At 45.6% G+C, this 24950-nt stretch overlaps 1 protein-coding gene across 1 annotated transcript in view; it reads right to left on the bottom strand.

Moving 5' to 3' along the window:
- PLCB4 (phospholipase C beta 4) overlaps window positions 1-24950 on the bottom strand; it is a 304315-nt gene that overhangs the window by 137768 nt on the left and 141597 nt on the right. The gene's annotated exons all lie outside the window — the stretch shown is intronic.

Genomic DNA, 24950 nt, shown 5'->3' with positions numbered 1-24950 from the left:
ATAAACTTTGAGAACCACTGCTGTAGCCTTTGACATCAGGAATTCTTGTGAATACTACAAAATCAAAATTTAAATCAAGAAGGGATGCTGGCCAAATGCAAGGGCCCCAGAGCAGCTGTGTCATACTTCCAGAGGATTTCAGATCATTAGCAAGAAAGCACCCCTGTGCTTAAGAACAGGAAAATTGTATGTCAATGAGAGAGAAGAGGTGTTCAGGGAATGAACCCAGATGCCCTCTGCCTTCTGTCTGGATTACACCAAGACTTGGCACCCATGTGTCAACAAATCCACAGTCTTCTCATGATCTAAAACACTCACCCCAGATTGTTACAACTCCAGCAATAAGGAATCTGTCTAGCCACACAGGTCAAGGCCCGTGATTTAAAACAAAGAGTTCTTACAGGATTACGAGTCTTAAAGGCAGTTCAGACTCTTAGCTTTACCTGTTAAAATGTATCTTTCTAAATTTCAGGGAAGCAACAACATGCCTCAAGGTAAATCCAATGTGAAAACTCTGGGCCACCACACAGTGGCAGAATGGAGAGTCCTGGAAGTCATAAACAAAGCCAGCATTCCCATTTGTTTGGGGGGTTTTCAGACTGATGAACAATTATCATACATAGTTCAACTCTGTACCAGGCACATAGCATTGAATAAGACAAAAGAAGGAGCATGGAATGCCCTTTGTCTTTGGAATCCAAACCCAGTTCTGACATTTACTTATTATTTACCTTCTTCCAGAAAGACACCTTCTAAATCTCAGAATCCTTGTCTGGTAAATGCAAGTATTTACGCCTGCTTTTCAGGCTTGTAGTGGGAATTCAGGGAGATGGTAAATATACTTAGTCCACAGTTACAGTTGAGCAAGGGGTAGCAAGTTGCTAACATATGGAATTGCCAGTAGGTGATGTTTTTGGATCCACACAATGACTCTTTAGGATGGTGCAGTTTCTTAGAAAAGGCTTGACCCAGAAGTTGACCCTTGAGATGGGCCTCAGAGGATGTGTAGAAGTGGTCCGGGTGAAGCAGGAGGGCAGGCCGAGGGTGCAATGTCTGTAACACATGCAGGCTTGTCCTGACACTGAGCACTTCCAAGGAGTTGGTGTGGCTAGGACACCTCAAGGGAGTGGCAAGGGATGGGACGGGGCACACAAACTCTAGACCAGGAGGGTGCTGAACACCACGCAAAGCTATCAATCTTGACCCAAATGACCACAGGGAGTTTTATATCATTGCTGCTTAAGATATGAGAACTATCAACTAATTGAACTATGAGAATTAGCACATTTTAGAATACTTCCCAATTTATATTCTAACAAGGCACAATGTTCAAAAGTATGTTCTAAACTGGTACTTACAGAGTAGGCCCACAATGAATCAGCTACCATCATTAGTAATTTATGTGCACCCTATCTAATTCCAAATAAATATTTGAGATGCTCCATGAAATATACATGATGAATAAGAATGGGTTTCTAACTTATTTTGAGGTAGAACTCTCAGTTTCTTAGCCACCTTAACGGCAATAATGAGTTTTTTCCTTCTTCCTCTTTCAGTGACTCAGTGCTCCTAGAACTTATCAATGCTACCTTGCAATTTTGATTCCTAACATCCCATTCTTGGACCATGTCATCTGATCCTTCCAGCCCCTTGCTCGACAGTCCTTATTTTCCTGTATCTGACTTCTTTGCAACTTCCTATTCATTAACCCTGCCAATCTCTTACCATCAGACCTCTCCTCTTTCTTCCATCCCTGTACAGCCTAATTCCACGATCCAGTATTACAGTCACTTCCTCACAGACACCATCAACTCCCCTGTCTCATTTTCTGTTTGCTTGGCCAAAAAACGAAGAGTCTATCCTATCGATACTTTATCACTGAAGTTGATAAAGAAAATCACAACACTGGATTGGGATCAGAGCATAGGGAATACAGTCAATAATGTTGAAATGACTATGTATGGTGTCAAGGGGGTACTGACTTTCCAAGCAGATACGTTGTGAGTTATAGAAAGGTCTAACCACCATGCTGCACACCTGAAACTAATATAATAATTTTGAATGTCAACTGTAATTACTTTGAAAAATAAATTCAAGATTAAAAGCTTCAAATGGACAGTCAACAATGATGTTCTACCCTTTAATGCTTTCTGAAAAGGGTCCCCACTCTTTGAAAGGACTACTTCATTGCAGCCAATTACTGTGGTCTACTGAGTAAAGAAAACCCATCCAATGAGAACTTTTCTCCTTTCCCCTCCGGATGACGCATGATTTCTCCCATCAAAGGTTAGTCCCCCACTTATGCTCCAGATTCAGTCCTCTTCCAGATTCCATCCTCTTGCACCTACATAAGAACTTCAGTCCTTTGTCACCACCCAACACACATCATTTTTTTCCTCTATTAGATCATTCCTGTCAGCACCTAAATATATTCTAGTTGCTCCCACTTCATCCTTCAATTACTACCTCATGTCTCTAATCCCTGTTAGGGCATAAAATCTTTAAAAAATATGTCTATGGTCACTGTTTCCACTACCTCTCTCCTATACCATCTTTGACCAATTCTACCGCCTTCCATTTGTATCACCCTCCGAAACTTCTCTGGCCAAGTTCGCCAAGACTTTCAGGAAGCCAAATGCAGCGCACACTTTCCATTTCTTATCTGATTTGATTTCTTCGAAGCAGCTGACTATTCCCTCCTTCTTGAAACACTCCCATCTTGATACCCCGATTGTGTTCCATTTCTTCACTCTCTTTTCCTTTTATACTCAACGTCTACATGTTCCCTAGGATTTAGTTCTGGGAATTCTCATTTATACTGTGCTCCTAGATTTCTTTTAACCCCATGGGATTGGTTGATGACTCCCAAACTTATCAAAGCAGCCAAGTCCTCTCTGAGGTCCAAATTCAGATGGCTAACTCTCTACTTGACATCTCTACTCAGCTGCTTCAAAATTAATATGTCCATAACTGAGTTCTTTATTCCCTGCTCTCTGTCCTCAAGTCTCTCCATCACAAGACTTTCTTAGTTCAATAGATGTCACTAGTATCTACCCACGTATTGAAACTGAGTCATCCCTGAGTTTCCTTCATCTTTCCCTTATACTTCCATTAACAAGTCCACTTCCATAGTATTTTCATATATATTTTACTCCATCTCCACCACCACCACCACCTTAATGCAAACCATCATTCTCTCTCCCATGTACTGATTTTCCCACGTATAGTCTTTCTTTCCAAAGCAGCCAGATTGATTCCTTAAACATTCATTCAGTTCATTAAAACCATTCAGTGAATTCCCATCATATTAGAATAAAATTCCAACTCCTTGCCATGGCCTAAAAGGTCCTTCATAATATGGGTCCTAGGGACCTTCTCTCATGCCACTTTCCAATCTTTGTTCACTACAGCCATCAGAACCCTTGTCCTTGAACTTCCCAAGTTTTTTCTATACTCGAGGCCTTTGCACTTGAAGCTCCTCCAGTCCAGAGGTCTCTTCCTGCCGCCATGAGCACTAGCTGGCCCCTCTGCATCTATGGGCCTTACCCCAGTTATCCCTCCGCAGAGGAGCTTGCCTGACTCCTTAACAGGTCTCTCATTTTATTCTGTATTGCAGTTCCTGACTATTTCCTTGCTTGTACTGAACACAATCTGTAATTCTTTTATTTCTTTGTTTATTGATGTATCGCTTAGCTCTCACACCAGAGCATAACCTCTTTGAGGGCACAGTCCTTGAAACTTTCTTGTACACATTTGTGTTCCAAGAACCCAGCATATCAAAGGCACACTACAACTAAATCCATGCACTAAGAAATAAAATGAATTTTTTTTTCAAATACAATATTTTATAGCAGGCGAGTATGTAAAACATCCACAAGAAGTTACTCAAGTTCAGGGGGTTGTACCAGGCCCAGAACCCAGCAGGGTTAGTCCTTGGAGGGCTGCCATGGACAGATGTACAAACACAAGAACAATTTGTTGAGGTTGTCTGCCTGGAGGAAGGGGCCCCAGTTTCAAATGCATACAAGCTCATCTTAGAGGTTGGTTGTGGCTTTGAGGCGCCTGCTGAGAATCCCTGTTGGACCAGGAACACTGTTTAAATTCCATTGCAAAGAAATCATTTTTGAAATGGGATAAGAACTCTGGGCAAGGATATGAAAAATAAGGTAAAATAGCAAAATAAGGACAGACCAAAAGAATCTTTCAGAAGTGCTTGTCATAAGGTCCTACACAAGGTAAACAGGATGCCACTTTGGCTCTGGGCTTCCCAGCAACAAATGCAAAAAGGGAAACAGTATCATTTATCAGGTGCCCATGTAGTTCATAAAACAAATATATTAGATAATAGGAGAGGCAACTGTCAGAATAGAAATTCTCCAGGGAGACCTGTAAGGAGCTCTGTGCAATTCTAAATGGCAAGATTTCCAACAAAGCTCACATGAGCTTATCAACTGTGACTGAAAGATTCTTGGACCAAATGTGTTCAAACTACCCATGAAAATCAGAGAGCAAATCTGAGGGTATGTGGCCATCAGCTGAAAGGACCTGAAACACAACCTATTTAGGTTTCTCTCCACCCCCACAAACAAACAAAAGGACTGGACCCTCTGGTGAGTAAAGGCACACAATCTCTATGTTTTCCTTCTTTCTTTAACCTAACAGCAGTTCAATTTCTTTCTTTCTTTATTGATTTTAGAGAGAGAGGGGAAGGGAGAGGGAGAGAGAGATGGAAACATCGATGAGAGAGAACATCGACTGGCTGCCTCCTGCATGCCCCCCACTGGGGATCGGGCCCACAGCCTGGGCATGTGCCCTGACCAGGAATCGAACCGGCGACCTCTTGGTGCATGGGTCGACGCTCAACCTGAGCCACACCGGCCAGGTGCCTAACAGCAGTTTAAAATTTCATGTGGACACCTACTGACCAGACTTGGGCTGTGTCCCCACGACTAGACTGAGGCAGTAAGTCCCCTTGTCTGGAAACATTCTTCAAACTTGGCAGGGCGGGGAGAGCATGAAAGGGAGCCAAGCTCCTCCTCCTTTGCAAACCTGTCTTCCAGTGAACAGATCCTAGGAGAACCCTCTGGTAAGAAAACAAAGCCTAACAGAATTTCTTCCGGTGGGGCTCAGAATTTCAGTTCTCAGATGACTCAGTTAAAATTCATCACAGTCACGTGAGAGAGCCCAAGGACTAGTTAATTCTCCCATCCCAACCTAAGTCTTTCCCTGGGCCACTGTGACAAAGGAGGTGAGAGGGACAGGAGCTCCTTCTGTGAAACTACGGCCACTCTGGGGGCCAGGGGAGCGTCTTGTGTGAGAGAGGCCAGAGAAATCACTCCTGCTGGAATCGCTGCAGCGAGAAGCTATTGGTGCCTCCAGGACCCTTCTCCGAGGGGCTTGACACTACAAACTTCCAGAGACACTTCCCCTAACATGTGCTACGTCACACTATTCACTATCACAACCCATCTTTCAAAAATTCAAGTTCCTTTCAAAACGACAGATTGAACTTTTCCCCCCTTTATTTCAGTTAAAAAAGTTATTTGGTTAAATAAACTGGAATCCCATTTCTTCTTATAAGGAATGGCAGAGAACCTGGCAAGCAGAACATGCTGACAGAAGAGAAGGAAAGTATTTGGGTGGGGTTTCTAGATAATAGGTAAATGATTTTAATTTTGATTTGTGGTTCCTTCTTACCCTTTCTCCATTACCATGACACACGTTGATTGTGACTCTTTCTACAGCATCATCAAATAGGGGACAGTCAAGCCTAACAACCAGCTAGGGATAGGGATTTGGGACCAGCTAGTAAATGCATCCACTCAACCCCAAACCTTGGCTGAGCTGCTGAGAGGCTCTTTTGTGCTCGTGTCTGGGTGGGTAGCTTAGCATATCCACGGGAGTAAAACGAGGACTTTCACACCCCCTACAACCTCCTGCTGGTGGGCAAAGAGGACCCTCAAAGGCCCCTGACGAGTCGAGTCGTTTACAGTTCCTGGGTCCAAGGCCAGCCTCCTCGCCAGGCACCTGCTGGAGAATCCTGGAGTGGTGTCACGTAACCTCACCAAGCTTCATTTTCTCATCTGTAAACCGAGAAAACTGATGCCAGCCTCACAGGGCTAGCAACACTGAGAAAACCTAAGTACGAGGGACAGTACATGCTGAGCAAGCGTCGTAGCTACGAGAAAACAGCCCCGATGTTATCTGAGGGCCACGGTGCCAGGCATTTCACAAACACGAGCTCAAGTGAATCTCACGGCCACCCCACAAGACTTTGGATCAGATCGACACGTCCAGTGGATTCTCCACGACGATGTGCACATGCCGAGGGGCGCGGCCGGAGCTGGCAGCGGCGAGAGCCAGGGGCGAGTGACGCACTTGAAATGTGGCTGGCACAACGAATGGGATGGATTTTTAATTTTCAGTCATTTTTATTTTAATAACCACACATGGTTAGCCATTACCATACTGGACAATGCAGTTTTAGAGATTGAAATAATTTTTTGAAGGAGAGTACCTTCTTTAAAGCCATACTTGATAAGTAACAGACCTGGGGCCCAAACAGGTTTCTCTGATCCCCAAAGCAGTGTCTGTTCTACTCTGTCAACCTTGACCTTGACGAAGCAGCTTCCCCTCCGCTCTCACCAACAGGATTTTGGATTGTCGGTAAATGAACACTGCTTTGGTAAGCTCCAACTCTGGGTAAACAGTGCTCATCCTCCTTGTTTCCTGGTTTGATCAGACCGAGTGGAAGAGAAAAGGACCTTGTCAAGGTTGGGAGAGAGGCAAGTGAAGTCTGAGTTAGGAAAAGGCCCTCAGGGTCTCACCAAGTATCAGTAACTTTATACCCCCAACCACTAAACCAGAAGAGCTGGGTGTGGCCTTCTGGTAGGTGGTGTCTGGGAGAGAGTTAACCTAGGGATCCCAGAGCTCCCGCTTCGGTCAGATCCTGGAAGGTAACAGCCCAGGTGATGCCTCATGGCCTTTTTGCTTCAGCTCCTTATTCCAGAGAAATGGCTAAACTCTGTGTTTAGCAGATCCTCTTTTATTCTGCACACAAACTTCCCTTTCAAAATCACATGTGTTTGTGTGTGTGTTTTGTTTTAAAATCCTCACCTGAGGATATATATATTTTTTCTATTTATCTTCAGATAGAGTGGGAAGGAGGGAGGAAGGGAGAGAGAGAGAGAGAGAGAGAGAGAGAGGGAGAAAGAGAGAGAGACAAACATCGATGTGAAAGAGACATAGCAACTGGCTGTCTCCTGCATGACCCCGACCAGGGTAGGGGAGGAATAACCGAGGTACATGTCCTTGACCAGAATCGAACTCACCATTGGTTCATGGGCTGACACTCTAACCACTGACCCAAATCAACCAGGGCACGTGTTTCTTCAAGGTAAAACTGAAGCCCCTGTTGATGACATTCAGCCATCAGAAGGCTTTATGGACTGCTATAACGGAGAGGCACTGGTCCGAAAGTTGCTTTTTCCCTCATGGGCATGGTTTCCCCTTGGAAGGATCCAGAATGTTCACTCCAGTTGTTAATCTCCCTTCTTTTTACAGATCACCATGAAATGACTGACACTCAGCTCACATTTTGCAGAGGAGCAGAAGGGCACTGGCCGTGGCCATGCATCACCGACCCTTGCTATGCGCTGTTCACCTTGAGAGGAAACCTGTCCTGCAACGGAGGAGCATTTGCAACTTCTGCATTCCTTTCCTTTGCCTTCGATTCTCTGAACGGAGGTCCCTATTGGGTGAAGCTGTTTAATTTAATACAGACCTTTCCTCCCATACATAATGCTCAACCAGAACCCAAGAGGATTCTAGTTGTAGTTCTCATCTCCTGAGGAGCAACTCAAAAGGTCTGCTCCTGCACCACTGCACCAGCTGTTCCCAGCCCACGCGCACAGGGCTTACTACGCGCCGGGCCTGGCTGAGCACCCTGTACGCATTAACTTATTAAGCCCCCAACACTCCTCGGAGGGAGGGACTGTTATTATCCCCATTTTACAGGAAAGGCCATTGAGGCATGGAAATGGAGTGTCTTGCCCAGTATTGTGTAGCCGGTGGAGCAGAGCTGGGATTGTTGGCTGCGCCAAAGCACATGTTTAAATCACAGCTGCTCTGAGGCCATAAGTGAGACAGCGACACAGTGAGGCAGTGGGCCCGGGTGGCCGCTCAGCAGTCACATCTGGGGGGGGGGGGGGCTCTGCTGTCCTCCTCGTCTCCAGATGCCAGTCTCCAGATGTCAGAAATGTTTGGTTCTAACTGCCGCATTTCTGGAAGATTCCCATGACTGTGCTGACGGTATTAGTCACCAGGTTATTAGGGGTGGTGTTTCTCTCTGCCTCCTACCTGATGTCAGAATTTTTCTCAGAGCCTCGTACTCAGAAAAAGTGTTTTTCCTCATCTGTTTCTTTCCTTGCAACCTAACAGACACCGCAAATCCTGAGACGGTTCCTCTCTCTTGCATTGCTTTGCCATCAGGATCACAAGTAGCTAATCTGCGGCTCACTGATTTCAATTATACGGGACATTTTTGCTACCCAGAGAGGGGCTGCCTGCTAAGTTTGCCTGTAATTGGCTGTCCTTGAACATTTTTTTCTTCTTTTCAATCTCTATCTCTGTGCCATTCCTTTTATCTGGTGGCACATATTTCTGCATTACAGCTTCCTTTGGGCTGTGGAAGAAATAAGCACGAAAGTTTTTGTATAACTAAGCACAAAAACCAATTCATGAACACGAGAAGCCATTGGGCGTTGTCCACTGGTTTCAGGGTCAGCAGAGCTGATCCCGAGGTGGTGGGACCTGGCCAGCTACTTGAGCTCCGTGTCCTCCTCTCCAAAAGCAGGAATAACAACATCAGCAATAACACCGATCTCGCAGGCTACCTCTGGGCATGAGAGGGCGTGCTGCATAATCTGAATCCAGGAAAGTATTACTCATTATGAAAATAATAAAACAGTAATCGTAATTATGGCCAATGTCGCTAGTATTGATTATGATTACTCACCCAAGAAACAAACGAGGGAAATACCACCAGCCTTACCACATGGATGAGGAAACTGACCCTAGCTGAGGTGAGCAAGTCACCCAGGAGGACACAGATACGTGGCTGAGTGACAGGGACACTGTGGCAGAGAGAACATTTCTGTTTGGGGGATGTTTGCAATGCACATTGGTGCGCCTGTGTGCTTATTTCTTCCGATCCAGAATACGGACCTGGAGTCTGCGCACGAGGGAAGCCCAGAGTTTACAAGTAACTATTGAGCTAGACTCACTGAAAGTCTGGTTTCTGCACAGGGAGGTTGGACCAGCCTCAGTCTATACTCGGGCTGGGGGCAGCCATCAGGACAGTTTGGCCTCTGCCATCATCATGGGCGTGGCGGCAGCAGTGACCTGAGGAGATAACCCCCCCCCCCCCCGGTTGGGTGCCCTGCCCTAACCTCTCTGACATGGCAGGTCCCTCTCCAAGGGTGAGAGGACAATCAGGTGAGTTACTGAGCAAGTTTTAGAGGTGTGGACCCACTGCTTATCTTGGGTTCTAAATTCCATGGAAACGGACATGAAACTGTCTCCCCTCAATCACCCACCAGGAACATTTAAAGCACTTATTTCAGTCATGACAGTGAGATCCAGTGAACCTTATTCTGGTGTTGAGTGGGAAGTTTAAATCCACTCATTCCATTTTATTCTTACCCCAGAAATAAAGAATATCATCAACTTTCCAAGTGGCCTGGAAGAGTCGGTCAAAGTTACTGCAAAGCAAGAGGAGAAAGGTACAATGGCTCTCCTGATTTATCAGGCTACATTTCAAAAAGCAACTGACATTGGGCTTGATGGTGCTTATCATTAACAAGTTCTCTGCCCTGGCCGGTTTGGCTCAGCAGCTGGAGCGTTGGCCCGCAGACCAATGATTCGCAGGTTCGATTCCGGCCAAGAGCATGTACCTCGGTTGTGATTTGTCCCTGGACCTTGTTGGGGTCATGCAGGAGGTGGCCACTCAATGTGTCTCTTTCACGCTGATGTTTCTCTCTCTCTCTCTCTCTTCCTCTCTCCTTCTCCCACTCTATCTGAACAAAAATGGAAAAATGTCCTCACATGAGGATAAAAAAAAAAGTTCTGTCACAGCCTTGGCTCTGTGGGGATGTGGTCAGCTCAATGAGGCTCTGGGTTCGGGGGAAGAAGGAAGTACGTGGACAAGCCACCTGGGAGAGTCAGACTCCATGCTTCCGATGGCTTACTTCATGCTCATCAATAGTTATGAATTCCCACCTTCTCTTTTACTTCCAGATAAAGGCTTAAATCACTGGGACTTAAATTTCAAGGTCTGCCAGTGTGAGATGCCAAACTCTCTGTGGCTGTCTCTCCTTGTCCCTCTCTCCTGGAACATCTGGACATTCTGAGGCCAACCCTGGTTGCTCAGATTCTGAGAGGAGTCCTGAGTTGTAACAGGACATTGGGACAGGCTCCCCAATTCTTGCCATAGAACACTTGAAGAAACTATTCCTAAGATACTTGGCAGCTACCTCTTAGCTTGCAGAAGGAGGAACAGAGTGAACAGAACATGCCATTAGGAGGAGTGCGTGGTCACTCAAAGTAACTTTCTTGGACAGGAAAACTCATGTTAGTGAAAACAGTTGCCTTAGCAACTAAAGTAAGGAAAAATTAAAGATCAGCTTACTCTGAGCCAGGGAGGAAAATAAATGTTTCTGTAATAAATATTTACAATAAATAGTAAAAATACACACGTCACCTCCTTCCCCTTCCCTTCCCCACACCACCCCAAAAATTCTCTCCTTGAGCAAACCTGAGCCAGGCTCTTCTGAATATTCTTCCCAATTAGGCCTCAGCTTTTGGACTTCTGCGTGTGTCTTTGCAATCAATGCCTAATGATAGCAAGAATCCCGCTAAGATTGTTTGGCCAGAATCCCCCACCCTCAATATCTGATCACCCTTCATATCTGATCAGGTTCTTCAACCTCCACTGTCTCCCAGGTGATACCTACCCCTGACCTCTACCTGCTCCTTAGTTATAAATCCCTTCTTGTACTCAGCGTGGAGCTCAACCTCCTCCCCTCCTGCAAAACCCCACTGCAGCGGTCTCCTGGTTACAGCCTTACCACTTCTTAATAAGTATCATAAATAACTTTGTCTTTGACACCCCCTCCTCCCCAAATTCTAAGAACAACAGGAGATGTGCTCTGCAGGCGTTCTTGAAACATGGCAAGGCTGGTACGTCTTTCTTTTCAGTACAGCACTTCTCATAAAAACACAATTAGTTCCAGGATAATAAATTGCACTGAGCAAGTGGTTAGACGTACGCTGACACAGAAGACATATAATCACTGAAGAGGCAGGTCCAGGAGCGAATATTTGGACTACGGCTATATGGAGAAGACAGACCATGCTGAACAGAGTCACTGAAAGGAAAGGAGTCGCAAATGACTTTCGTGAACTTTCCCTTTGATCTATGCTGTTCCCACTTCAATACGTCAGCTTTTAAAAATGCTTTTCTTTGCACTAGCTGCGTGATACGTCATCCCCTTCCCACTTTCTGTCTTCTTAAACAGCTTATATGTAGGCCTCAAAGACACACAGTTCCCAGTGGCTCTTAGGGCCGATTCTGGCTCTATCCCTTTTTATTGTGCCTACACGAAGTGCAGCCACGACTGGAGCATGCACACAAGGACCCCTGCTACCTTCTAGAGAATTCTGCAGTGAGTGCAGAGTGGGCTTCAGAAAAGAAGATCAGCAGTCCCAAAGACTTAGCACGTGACTGTGCTCCACGGGGCCGGGGGGAGGGCGGGGAGGTGGGCTGGAGGGGGCTCTGCATCAGCTGGGTCATCAAGGAACAGACACCAGACAGACTTGGAAGGGTAGGATTCCTTAGGGGAAATGCCTGTGAGCGAGAAAGGGGAGAGGAAACAGGAGGAGAGAGCCTCCAAAGCATGAGGCCAGCTAACACCTGTGAAAGGAGAACAGGGAGGAAGGAGAACCGGGTAGGAAGGGCCTCGGGCTGCAGTGCCTCTCTGCCAGGTGGACGGGTGCCCCACAGCAAGGACTGCCCTGTGGGGCAGGGAAGGACCTGCTCCCTTCCTGGAACTCCATGGCTGGGAACCTTGGCAGGTGCGCGGCAGGGGTGCTGAGACGCTGCCGCTGGAGGCTGTCCACTGACCACACTCCAGGGGCAGGCTTCTCTTGGAAGATCTCAGCGGCACGCCTCCATGGTGCAACAGACGGTATCTCCTGCTAACCCTTCTCTGTATCCCAAAAAAGGACCTCAGTACCAGTTCCTTGGTACCCTTAAAATTCCTACAAATTAGGAACCACTTAGGTAACAATAAATTTCAGTCCAGGATATATAAAGGACTCGCTGGATCATTGTCCCTATTGAGTGGTGAATAAATTCCTTGTTAGAAATATAGCAGTAAATAAAAACAAGTCTTTTCTCATGGGGATTTGGACAAAGAACAGAAAACATCTAATATATCAGGAATTGATAAATCTAAAGATAAAAATCTAAAAGGGTAAGAGGAATGTGTGTGTTGGATATGTGCACACACAGTTGTTCTTTTAAAGTAAGGTGATCATGAAGGCCTCTTGGATGAAGTAACTTTGAGCAGAACTGGAATGAAGGGAGGAAGTGAACCATGGGAACTGAGAGTAAATGGGGAACAGCAGTCCAGAGAGGAAACTGCAAGTGCAAAGGCCCTGAGGTTGGAGTGTGTCTGGTACTTTCAAGGAACATTGATGATAAAGTGAAGTGACAGGTCATGTAGGGGACTTGTAAGAGGGACACGATGGACTTGGAAATCAATTGGAAAGAGGTAGGAAGCCACTGAAACTTTATACCAGAAGAGGGGTATACTCAGATATATATATATTTTTAATCCTCATCCAAGAATATTTTTCCATTTATCTTCAGATAGTTGGGAGGGATGGGGGGAGGGAGGGAGGGAGAGAGAGAGACAGAGAGACAGGAGGGAGAGAGAAACATCGATGTGAAAGAGACACATCAACTTGCTGCCTCCAAGCAGGGCCACAACCAAGGTTTGTGCCCTTGACACGAATCGAAACCTCAACTCTTTGGTCTGCATACTAATGCTCTAACCACTGAGAAAACTGGCCAGGGATCATACTTATACTCTAAAAACAAATCCACCTTAATTAGCCCTCACAAGGGGCCTGTGAGCTAGGCATTATCACCCCATCTTTCAGACAAGGAAGCTGTGGCTTGGTAAATTTAAAGCTAGTTCATGATCCTCTTTTTTTTTTTATCCTCACCCGAGGACATTTTCCTATTTTTTGTTCAGATAGAGTGGGAGAAAGAGAGAGGAAGAGAGAGAGAGAGAGAGAGAGAGAGAGAGAGAGAGACATCGATGTGAAAGGGACACATCGAGTGACTGCCACCCACACAACCAACCAGGGCTGAGGACAAACTATAACTGAGGTACTTGCCCCTAGTGGGAACCAAACCTGGGTCTCTCTGGACCGCAGGCCGATGCTCTAACCGCTAAACCAAACCAGCCAGGGCTAGTTCATGATCCTGTATCAAGCAGCAAAGGAAAAGCTGAATCTATTTTGGCTTAACCCCACACCCATGCCCTTAACCAACTATGTGTATTTCAAACTCTTCCAAAGAGCTATGTGGAAAAGATTTTACTTTAAATATCACTTAGCACAAAAACCCTTTCTTTATTTGCAAACAATATCCTGGCAACTTGGCTTTGGCGAGCAGAAACTAGGCTTCTTTTCGCATCTCCCAAAGTCAAGAGGCTCACCTGCCCTTTCAGGTACCTGGGAGAAGAAAATCCACAGCAGAAGAACAAAGGAAGTGCCAGCAAAACAGTCCCAGGGCAACTCTTTAGGAGAAAGAGCAGGTCACCCTGGAGGCCCGGAGGCTGAGCTGGCTCCGCACGCACTGCATTCCGTGGTTTGGACAAGGCGCCATTCCAGAGCCAGGAGCTGAAAAACTATGTGTTTCTTATTACTTCACCAGAATCAGTATTAAGTATTAAAAAGACAGGCTTCCCTGCTGAGAATATTTTATGTCTACTTCCATTGACTGAAAAGAAATATTATGTTTCTTTCATATAGTACATTTTACTTACATACATATTTTTTCCCTTATTGATTTTATAGAGAGAGGAAGGAAGAGGGAGAGAGAGATAGAAACATCGATGAGAGAGACCATCGAGTGGCCGCCTCCTGCATGGCCCCCACTGGGGATTTGGCCCACAACCTGGGCATGTGCCCTGACCAGGAATCAAACCGGCAACCTCTTGGTGAATGGGTCGACACTCAACCACTGAGCCACACTGGCCGGACTACTTATATATTTTTTTTAATAGAAATTTTAAAAGTCCTGGTTAATACATTTCTATTCTTAAAGGCTGATCTTTATTGATCATAAAGTAGAGGTATTAGTGTTCTTAGAGCCACTTATTTGCTCTTAGGGGAAAACAGGTGAAAAATAAATTCTTTCCATCTTCACTTCACTATGACAATCAAATTAATAATTCTTGAATGTAATAGTATAATAATTATGATCTAAAACAGATAAATGGGTAACTAAAAGAGCTAAATAGATCTTTAAACAATTCTAGCTTCCATTACTAAACTTTAGAACAATTATATATATACATATATATAGTTTTGTTTTTGTTTTTTTACATCATACATATATTCCAAAAAAATATGTTTCTTTGGGTAGGGGAGGAAAAATTTTTCCTTGACCCTCTTACTGTCCCTGGCTGGGTCTAAAACTTAAACTGACAAACACAAATTAGCAAAACGAAAGCAAACAGATTTATTTATTTTTTATTTTTTTTATCCTCACCTGAAGACATTCTTGCACTTATCTCCAGATAGAGTGGGAAGGAGAAGGGGGGTGGGGGGGAGGGAGAGAGTGAGCGAGAGAGAGAGAGAGAGAGAGAGAGAAAGAGAGAGAAACATCGACGTGAGAGAGACACATCAACTGGTTACCACCCACATGACCCCAACCGGGGCCAGGGACAAACTGTAACCGAGGTACGTGCCCTTAGCCGGAACTGAACCCAGGACTCTTCGGTCTGCGGGCTGACGCCTCTAACCACTAGCCAAACCGGCCAGGGCACAAACAGATTTATTTAAAGTAAGTTTTACTTGACAGGGGAGCCTCCTAAGAAAATGAAGACCTGAAGAAACACTGAGACCTGCGCATCAGTATGTGAGGTTTGATGACGAGTGGACGGCCATGGAAGAACACGGCAGGTTAAGGAGTATGAGCCTGATGGAGAGTGGACGGCCGTGGAAGAACACGGCAGGTTAAGGAGTATGAGCCTGATGGAGAGTGGACGGCCGTGGAAGAACACGGCAGGTTAAGGAGTATGAGCTCGATGGAGAGTGGACGGCCGTGGAAGAACACAGCAGGTTAAGCAGTATGAGCTCGATGGAGAGTGGACGGCCGTGGAAGAACACGGCAGGTTAAGGAGTATGAGCCTGATGGCGAGTGGACGGCCGTGGAAGAACACGGCAGGTTAAGGAGTATGAGCCTGATGGAGAGTGGACGGCCGTGGAAGAACACGGCAGGTTAAGCAGTATGAGCTCGATGGAGAGTGGACGGCCGTGGAAGAACACGGCAGGTTAAGGAGTATGAGCCTGAGGCGATAGTGGGACGGCCGTGGAAGAACACCGCAGGTTAAGGAGTATGAGCCTGATGGAGAGTGGACGGCCGTGGAAGAACACGGCAGGTTAAGGAGTATGAGCCTGATGGCGAGTGGACGGCCGTGGAAGAACACGGCAGGTTAAGGAGTATGAGCCTGATGGCGAGTGGACGGCCGTGGAAGAACACGGCAGGTTAAGGAGTATGAGCTGAGTGTGGTGAAGTGAGCGAGACTTGAGCAAGAACTGCTTGTTCGGATTCCTTTCGGGTCCTTTTGTGTTCGGAGGGAAAGATGTTCTTTCCTTCAGGTGTAGGGAGGGCGTCTGTCTCATGAGAGTTTTATGACCTGTTTCAGAGGGCAAGGTCAGGGTGACCTTCCTGCCTCTGCTGTTTTGTCTCCTTCAGCTTATAATATGCAATATGCCAAGGTGCCATGTTTTAGGGTAGTGTGACCCGAACCCCATCATTTGTACATGGTAGCCATTCTGAGTCATGATACACATAGCTGTGATTCATGTTTGTTCTCTTTATCAACACATCAGTTCTGGAGACTGGCTCCATCAATTACTACATGTTGGATAGCTGGTCTAAGCTTCTCTCTCCTCGGTTGTATAATGTGGAAAATGCTCTCCTTTAATCCTCACAACCACCTGACGGTTTAAAGCGATGACTGGGCTGAGCACTGTGCCCGGCACATTAAGAGCAGGTAGTTTAAAGATCTCCATACAACCAGTAGGTCCAGCTCCTCTGGAAAAAGAAAAGTCTCTTTTATTGATCAGTTCTGTCCTGGTGATCTGCGATTGCCTGTTTGGGGGAGGTTAGCTATAAAAAACTTGAAATGGATTTAATAATTTTTCCTTCTCAGGAAGCCTAAAGCTCCTTACCTTGCCCTGTGCCTAAGGGTTCTCAAGCTGTCTCATCGGAATCTCACAGAGGACTCCAAGGACTGCTGGAGCCCACCACCAGGTCTCGACTCAGTAGGTCTGAGGTGGGGTCTGATAACTGCCTTTCTAACCCGTTCTCAAGAGCTGCTAATGCTGCTGGCCAGGGACCACACTTTGAGAACCACTGCAGGCTCGCTAGCCCGGAGTCTTTCTGCTCAGCCTGTGACCAGCCCGGTAGTCAACCATTTGAAGCCCTAATTTGCAATCTGAAAAATAAGGCTAAAAAGATTCCCAAACAATAGAGTTCCTACGAGGCTGTAAAGACACGATACTTTTATAGCATTTGCTCAGTAACACCATTTGTACAGCACCCAGTAGCGCTCATGGTGGCAGATATTTCTATTGCAAGCACTACAAAGCACCCTCTCTAAAAACAACCCCACTAGTAACAATAAAAATATTTCCTCGTAATTCTTAGGAACAGGGAATTCACTCACATGAAGTTGGGGGTTAAATAAATGCAATTTTATTATTGAAGAAGGGAATGCAAAGTGATGCATTTTAAAATATGCTGTATGTTACATTTGACTGTTCTTTTGTTCACACTCGAGTCAACTCTATTAATTCAACAGCTAGACCACATGCATTAGCAAAGTATATTCCTAAAGAAAATGCACAAACAGGACGAAGCCAGGATGTCCTTTGGGTCTCTTCACCATCAACCTGAGACTGTAAGGCTGCCCTGGCCACTGTGCTCCTGGGCACCCGCAGGAAGAGACCTGGCTTGAAGGAGTTAATAGTGAGCATTTTCCTGTTTCCTCTTCAGGCTGAAAAGAAGCAATAAAGAACCAGCACTGTCATTTTAGCCACTGAATTTTAACTAACGTCTTCAGCATAGCACCGTAACATTTCAGAGACGTACACTGTCCCTTAGCTAGTTCCTTATACTTTAATTTTATGGACTCATTATTTACACACTTTCCTCCTCTTTTGCTGTATTGTTCTGTTCCCTCAAGCTCCTTCGGAACTGAAAGCCACCCCAGATCCCTTCTCAGGTTGCCTGGTGGATGCGTCTCACGTCTTGCCATGAATAAGCAGTCCTTCCCGTACCCTTGAACAGCATCCGTCTCAAGTATTAGAGTTTTCCATGAGAGTGACTCAGACACTATTTCATGGGTGAAGTGCTTCCATTCCTCTCAGGAACAGAGTTGTTTTCCACCTTTGTGAGGAAGTGGAGAACAGTGAACTCCAAGAAACTTCACAGAGGGAAAAAACATAAACATGAGGAGATAGGCAAAGACAAACGAAAGTGGAGCATCTTAGAAAATAAAAGATAAACAAGAGTGATCGCTTATGCAGCAAAAACTGATGCAGTAATAAAGGAAAGACGGAAATACAATAATACAATAATATGTTTGTAAGAGAAAACAAACAAACAAAAAGTAGTTACCCGAAAGTATCATCATCACCATCAAAACTAATTTGTTATTTGTTTTTGTGCAACCTTATTTGTCTTCTAAGCTAGGTGTGTACAAACTACAGCCTGTAAGTCAAATCCAATTGGTCCCTATTTTTGAACATTTTATTGGAACACAGTCCATTCATTCATTTATAGACTGTTTATGTTCTGTGGCTGCTCTTGCATTACAAAGATCAAGTTGAGTATTTGAGAAAGAGACTATGTAGCTCACAAAGTCTAAAGCATTTGCTATCTGGTCTTTCATAAAGGAAGTATGTTGAGCCCTGTGTGGAGCCTTTTCAACATGAGATGATCAATGACATACAAAGTACCTAAGACAACTGTGGTTGACTGCAATGAGGGCCACAACCCTCCACCCCTTCCTGTATCTACACCCCTGCAATGTGACTTTGCAGCTCCTCCAGCAAGATATGGAATAGATGTCCCTACTCCTTGACACTGGGCAGGCCTTGGGACGGCTGCGGCCTAGAGAATGCAGCAGTAAGTGGGTGTGCCCAGAAGAGAATACGCCCTCCTGCCTGCAGGAGGGTGGCAGAGCAGCTGGGGTGGAGACGAGACCACCCTGCTGAGGCCATCCTAAAGCAACCGCCAGCAGGCCCAGCAAACCCTTGAGTGCCCAGCTGAGCCCAGCCCAGAGTGCTGACCCACAGAATCACGGGCTTCATAAATGGTTTGTCTTTAACCACTGACGGGGTTAGACTATGCCACCCCGAAATGCCATGTTGGCATATGAATTATTGGAAGCTGAAGGTAATTGAGAAGCAACAGATGCAGAAAGAGCTTCCTTTATCTGAGTAAGGCAGAAACTTCTGAGAAATAAGGACTTCCATAAATCCCCTCTCCAGGGACTTTTCCATTCATGAAGAAGTCAGAAAGCTAGCACCAAAATGAGTCTGCACTACTTGGCACTCTATGCTATATATCTCACTTATATATCCCAATCAGGGCAAAGCTTCCTCTTCAACAAGGCAGAGGCTCTTCCTTCTCCAGTCACACACTCAGAGGGGCTCATGGTGACGGAAGGAGGGTCAGTAAACTCTCTGATTTGAAATCACTCTTCTAACCTCATCCACAAGTAAAGGAGCAAATAAATGTGCTTTAGGAATCTATGTAGCAGAAACCCAGGTTACCCCGGACTCCTGTGAAGCAGCCCCTGAGTTAAGGCAGAGAATAAAAGTGGGGAGAAATTAAGTCATTTACCGGCAGAAACATTAGGCATCTTATAATCAGTGCTAAGAGTTGACTGATAACAGCTTTTTAAGGTTTCCAAAAGCATTCAGTGAGGTCTTGGCTGAACATTGTACAGAACAGACATGGTTTCAACCACGGTGAATCTTTGCTCTGAAGTGTCAGCCACACAAACTGCCTCATATGCACCAGGAGCCTCTGGCACAAGCAGATTGTCCCCATTTGAGGTGAGAGGGATGCTCTCTCAGACAGGGGAAAGGACGAGCTCAAGGTCATTATTTGTAAATGTCAGGGTCAGTGCTCAAACCATAAACTTTTGTTTTCAAGTCAACTTACTTTCCCAAGGATACTGACCTTTCCTTAAATGCTTGGAAGCCAGAGAGCGCTAAGCCTCGGGGGTTGGAGGGTATTGATAATATGATCAGCACTGTTGTTTTAGAAGAAGAGGCTGGTTGAGAGGAAGGAAGAGTCCTGAGTGTTTTTGCAAAAACCTGGGGGACGCTGGCTCCTGCAACTCTGGGTTGTTTCATTGTTTGGACCAACTGATTAAGTGCCCAGGTGCCTAGTCACAGCTTCTTATTGTGTGAGGAAGAGTCACATGGCTATGTGAAAGGTAACTGAAGGCAGATGGGTGAGAAATCACATAATCCTTCGGTGAAAAATACTCTTCAAACCCATTCACTTTGACATCTGCTCTTTTCCGGCACAGAAATGTTGGGAAAGATGTCTATGGGGATAGAGCCAGTGAGAGGCAGGACTATGACTCCAGATCCCCTTCTTTCAACTCCTGGTGTCTCCAACCACACTTGTCTCACCTGACACATCTGGCCCACACCCCCGGAAACTGCCGCCCACACAGCTACGGACATCACTGTCTCCCAATGTAAATGGGATCATGGCAGTCCCTGTTGAAAACCAGCTTCCCATAACAATCAGAAAGAAAAATCCAAACTCCTTGTTCGGGTTCTACACCACTGATTCTCACTTGAGTGTGCACTGGAGTTCTTTGAAGGGCTTATTAAAACATATATTGCTGGGCCCATCCCCACTGTTTCTGATCCATATACGAGAATTTGCATTTCTAATAAGATTCCACCTGATGCTGATGATGCTGGTTTGGGGAGCACTTTGAGAGCTGCCGCCCTACACGATGAGGCATCTGCCCACTTCTGCTTTTATCATGTGCCCACACGTGAGGCCCCCTCTAGCCAGGAGGCCAACAATGGCCCTGGGAGTGGTGGGCTGAGAAAGGAGGAAAATGCATCCATTTGTTCATCCTTTTGGACAGTTTAGTATGTTTTTCAATGACCTTTTTGCTCAATTTATTTTAAACCAAATCCTACATGATTTCTCCTACTTGCCAACTGTTTCTCACATACTATAGAAAATGTGAAGATAAATCCATTCCTTCCAGGAAGAGGACACACACAGGGCATCCACAAACGTACTTCTTCTCCAGTGTTCTCTTCATCTGCATCAGTCTCCCCAGCCCCCTGTGCCAGAAAGCCCTGCCTTCTTCAACACTCCGTGCTCCCTCTCACCTTCTGCATCCCCCAGGTTAGGAAAACCTCTCATTCAATTTCATACTCACGCTCTCCCCTTATTTCCCACATGTCTGTCTGCTGGGTCCTTCCCCCCCAGCTTTTCCCTCCCACACCCACTTCCTGGTCACCATTCAGACCTTTCCCTTCCCCGCTAGATGCTGACTGAAGAGTCCCTGTAGCTTTCAGGATCTCCGGCCAATGCTCTGGGCTGGAAAGCAGAGCCATGTGTGGTGCGGACATGACCCATCTCTGTAGTGTCAGCGGCTGCTCTCCACCACCCTCTTTCTGCCCCAGCCTGATAAGCCAAGTGCCCTCACTCCACACCCAGGTCTTTGCAGGAGCCCTCGTCTCAGCTGGGCTTTGATCAGCAGACTGACTGATCAATCAAGACTCAGCCCCAACAGGGCCTGGGCCCCGAGGCCACCCAGGTCAGTCCCCTGGACCCACTGCCCTGCCGATCTCACACCCTGAGGAGCACAACCCTCCACCTTCCTCATCACAACCCGACTGAGGAGAACGCAGAGGGGTGAGGCCGGCAGAGCATCGGGGGCTGTTTGCTGAGGGCCTGCAGTTTCAACGGAGACATCCGGACTTAATTTGGTGTATAACAAAGTGATAGCAACACATTTTTTTGTTTTGTTTTAAATGTCCCAGCAAAGCAGCCATACACTGAACTAATATTCGCCAGGCTCCGTAGAATAAATATTCAGAAATTGAACTCCATTTAACTCATTTCCCTACTTCTTCCCCAGCTCCCCCTTACTCCAAATTTGAAATTATATTATTTTTGGTGTTGTAATTGGCAACTTTTACACTTAAAATAATAGACACAAGCCTCGACTCCATGCACCATCAACTATATCAACATTACCTCTCACTGAGAATGACCTTCTGGTCTTCCCTCCATGTCTCTAACTCCTCATGTTTTCCAACATCTGTCTGCATCCTTACTTTACATCAAGTTAATAACTTCTTCATTCAATAATAATTTGTCCATAATAATTCACTGTTTTGCCTACCGTTAGGTTGATTCCAAAAGCTGAATGACAAATATCATGATCACTACCATTATGATGGCTATGTAAGTATCCTTCACTGTAAATACAAGTCATGAGCCCAATATCCTGGCCCTGCAGGTACGATTCAGTTTAAATTATCCACAACTTGGGGACAACCTAAGAAGCTGGCTCTATATTCTTTCAAGGTTATATAAGAGCACTATCTAGAGACCCACACGAGAATGCCTCTTTCTCTAAGAATACACCTGTTTGGCTTACTGTCTTCTATTGTTTGGGCCCAGGTTCTTGAAGTTAGGTAGATAAACCAACAGCTGTTTTCTGTTCTATAGTGATGCACGTGATTTGTGCCTGGTGGAGAGACAACCACTGAGGTTACAGCTCTTTTGCCCCGAGAGCAGTCACAGGTTTTGCGTCCACTTGATAACACTGTGTCAGCTCCCCTCTCCTGACTGTATCGAAACCTCTTCGCCAGCGCACTCAGAACTAATTTACCATCACGCTGGTGTCCTCACTGCGGAGTTAAATACATCTTGAAGTCAAAATGCTTTCTCTGAGGGTTGTGTTTTTAGTTTCTTGGAAATTATAGTTGAAAAATGTCTCACTTCACTGATGAGCAGCCGGGGTGTGTAGGCTGCCTGGGCTTTGGGGCTCCACCAGCTGGCCCAGCCTTAGATTTCAGAACCTCCTTGGAAATCCGGCCTGTCCACATGGCCTGACTTAGGCGGTACTGATCCTTCACTCTGATGTTCCTCTGGGTTGGACGGCTGCCATAATTGTTTCTCTTTTCCTGGGGGCTGTTGTATGTATGTACCAACTGGCCCACGTATGTGCACGTAGGGGAGGGGAGAGGGGGTGGTGGGTGGGAGGAGCTAAAGACCAAGTATCTACCAGAAAAAGGCACTCCATCTGGGCAGCTTGCCCCAGATGCATTCAAGTCCCATGGGCGAGAAAAAGGGGGGGCCCAGGCTGGGATCTGTGATATGGGGAGAGTGGGGCCAGTGGTGGCCGAAGTGTTTCTATAAAACACTGAAATTTCTGGTCCAGCTGCCACTAAGAAATGACTGAGGAAATTGTAGGTTCCAACTAAGTGAACTGAAAACTATATCTTTTTTTTTTTTTTTTTGTCCTTTATTGATTTTAGAGAGAGAGGAAGTGAGAGGGAAAGAGAGATAGAAACATCGATTGGCCACCTTCTACATGCCCCGCACTGGGGATTTGGCCCACGACCGCGGAATGGATCCTGACCAGGAATCGAACCGGCGACCTCCTGGTGCATGGGTTGAAGCTCAACCACTGAGCCACACCAGCCAGGCAAATATCTTTTTGTTGGGAAAGGAGATGGTATTTAAAATTTGGCTGTACAATAGTTTGAGCTGATTGTCTAGAACTGTGCTATCCAGTGATAGCCACCAGCCACAGGTGGCTATGTAAGTTTTAATTAAAATTAAACAAAACGAAGAACAGCGCCTCAGTCCCCCTGGCCACATTTCGAGTGCCGAGCAGCCCCATGTGACAACAGGCAGCAGAGACACAGACCACGTCCACCGCTCCGAAGTTCTCACGGGGACCACGCCCCTTCCCTTAGGACGGCAGCATTCTCACAGATAAAGTTCTTTTCAAATTTTGTCTGAGCACATGTTTTGCCCTTCAAGGACATACAAAAGGCAAGGCGGTCTCAGGAGTCTGGATGGAGAACCTGAGGTGAAAAGGGAGCCAACCTGCCCAGGATGACAAGGGACTAGAATTTTCCATTTTTCTCCTTTGCTGGAAAGGGAGAATTTTTTTTTTTTTTTAATATCTGAGAAGAGGCATATGGAAAAGAAGAAAAGGGTAGGTTGGACAAGGACTCTGGGAGAGATTAAAAAAGTAAAGAAACAGGAACATGCATCCTGGCAGGAGAGCAGCGCAAAGGCCGAGACTCCCCGGGCAGGCTGGCTGATGGAATCCATCCACTGTGCTCTCAGATAGAGTCTGAACGTGTCCGGTGAGTGCTGCAGTTCTCCGCTACCATCCGATGTCCTTGCTCCTGGGACTTGACGGTACAATGGGTTTAGGAAGAGAAACCAACTGAAACTGGGGACAGAGAGGTGGCAAGGCACTGAGGATATGGCTAGTCACCCAGACAGTGTGAGCACCTGGGAATTCTGGGAAGGACTCGGAGGCCCCCAGTGGCCAGGGGAGGGGGGCTCCAGCCCTTTAAAATGGACATGAAAGGAACATCAAACCAGTTGAGTTAAAGGCATTTGGGTTGCATGTGTTTTAAAAAGCACTGCTGTTTCTGTCCTCTGCAATAAAAAAAAATCTCGCCTGGAAAGATTTTGTATCAATGATGGCTTAGAAACAAAATGTCTTTTGCCTTTAAGTAACTTCGAAGTCAAGTAAAGTCAAATAAAAAAATAAAAAAAAACGGATTTGGAAGTGGCATGGGCAATCAGAGGTTACAATGCAGGCTATATTTTGCAGTTCCTGAAATGTCGGATTACTTCAAAAAATCCCTGAGTACTGCAGAAATAATACAATAATGCTTAAATGCAGTTGCTCTGATTACATTTATTGACTAGGTAACATATAATTTTAAAACCATGGCTAGTATTTTTTTTTTCCTGACCTAGTGAGTGCACCTTCATTCACTTTCCTGCCTTGCTGGAATATAACTTCATGTTTACCTGACCTTTCAGGCCACATGGACACTGTCATGCGGTGCTGAAGGCATTTATGTCCCTTCAATGTGGTCCCTTTGCCAGGACACTTTTCAGAGGCTCAGGTTGTGTTTCCTCTAATTCTCATTCCTCCAATTTGCTGTCAGCTGTCATTTCTCACCATTGTTCACATACAAATGATAGAAACAAACCTTTTCTGCTTATGTTTTGTTGCCTTCAATATTTTAATGGCTATGGCTCAAAACGACAGAATCTTATAGAATTGGGAAATTAAAAAAAAAAAAAAACTGGCTACAGTCCACTTGAAATAGTATTTGACGTTCTGGTTTCATATATTGTTATAAAGAGACATATTTACTTTATGAGGTTTAATTTTTTTTTTTTTTTGCTTCAAATCCTAGTAAAATAGCACTTGAGAGAGTTGAAAACTTAGCTAGAGGTATTTAACATGTGTTCATGATTTCTTTACTCCTAGTTTTACCTCATTTTCAGAGGGTCCTGGAAAACAGCAAAAGCCTCTGGAGAG

The sequence above is a fragment of the Molossus molossus genome, unplaced genomic scaffold (assembly GCF_014108415.1).
Source record: "Molossus molossus isolate mMolMol1 unplaced genomic scaffold, mMolMol1.p scaffold_m16_p_6, whole genome shotgun sequence".
Lineage (NCBI taxonomy): Eukaryota > Metazoa > Chordata > Mammalia > Chiroptera > Molossidae > Molossus > Molossus molossus.
Note: the sequence above shows the minus strand (reverse complement) of the source record. Positions and strands in the feature narration are given on the sequence as shown.